General features: G+C 52.2%; 1 non-coding gene across 1 annotated transcript; it reads left to right on the top strand.

Moving 5' to 3' along the window:
- Nucleotides 1-333: 333 nt before the first annotated feature.
- On the top strand, nucleotides 334-469 carry LOC131828441 (small nucleolar RNA SNORA43). The gene has a single exon (XR_009352447.1). It is a non-coding gene; the product is annotated as a small nucleolar RNA SNORA43 (small nucleolar RNA).
- Nucleotides 470-1,028: the final 559 nt, after the last annotated feature.

The raw sequence follows: 1,028 nt of genomic DNA, 5'->3' as shown, positions 1-1,028 counted from the left end.
TCGAGCTCTCTGCTCAGCAGGGAGCCTTTTGCTTGCCTTTCTGCCTACTTGTGATCTCTCTCTGTCCAAATAATTAAATTAAGTCTTTTAAAAAAATAATACAACACATTAAATAGTGAGAATTTTCCTGAAGTGATAAAAACACATGAATTCACAGTTGAATTAACCCAAGTTGTGACCAAAGTAAATAGAACAAATTCACCCAGACACATGGTGAAAATATAGAATATGTAAAGAAAATTAATCTCAGAGAAAACACAGATTATATATATAAAGGGATAAAAATTTGATAGAAGTTTTCTCATCAAAAGATGCTAAAAGGAGGCGGCCCCACAGGTGCTGGACCTGCCGGCACCCCGGGTCCAGCTGCTCTGCTGCACCTGGGCCGTCGGGGCAAAGAGCAAGCGGCTATTTCTACGCTCAGTGCTCAGAACCGTGAGCGCTAAGAATGGTTTGTAGCCGGACATGCCCCAGAGCCGCCGTGGGGGCAGCGGGTTCCGTGGGGGCAGCGGGTTCCGCGGGCGCATGGCGGGCGCCCCTGGCGTCGGACTTCTAGCTCGGATTGCCAAATGCGTGGGTTTTCTGAGGGGTCCGAGTGTGAGCGGGCGGCCGGCTGCGGACAGTGGGATGAACCAGGAGATGGTCCCTCTGGAGCGCTTTCCGGAAGTTGTGCGTCCCTGGCCGAGAGCTGCTCCGAGTGGCCTGGGGTCTGCCGTCGCTCCCTGCGTGGGCTCTGGGCCCTGTGCCCACGGACACCCCTGCTTTAAGGACCCTTGAGACAGGCAGTGCAGGAGGCAGGTCTGGTCAGGCTGGGGCGGGGGAGGGACACAACTGAGCCCTGTAAACCAGGGCGGGGAGGAGGGATGGCCTTGGGAACCCCAGTGGGGCGGCACGTATAACTCGGGCATTCCTGCCTTCTTGCAGAAAAAAAAAAAGATGCTAAAAGGAGATGGCACAATATTCTCAAAGATTTTAGTAAAATTTTCAGTCAGCCTAGAACTCTGTACTCAGCTAAACTCTCAAACAAG

This window comes from Mustela lutreola, chromosome 3, assembly GCF_030435805.1.
Source record: "Mustela lutreola isolate mMusLut2 chromosome 3, mMusLut2.pri, whole genome shotgun sequence".
NCBI classification, from domain to species: Eukaryota; Metazoa; Chordata; class Mammalia; order Carnivora; family Mustelidae; genus Mustela; species Mustela lutreola.
The sequence above is the reverse complement of the archived record's forward strand: the minus strand, read 5'-3'. Positions and strand labels throughout refer to the sequence as shown.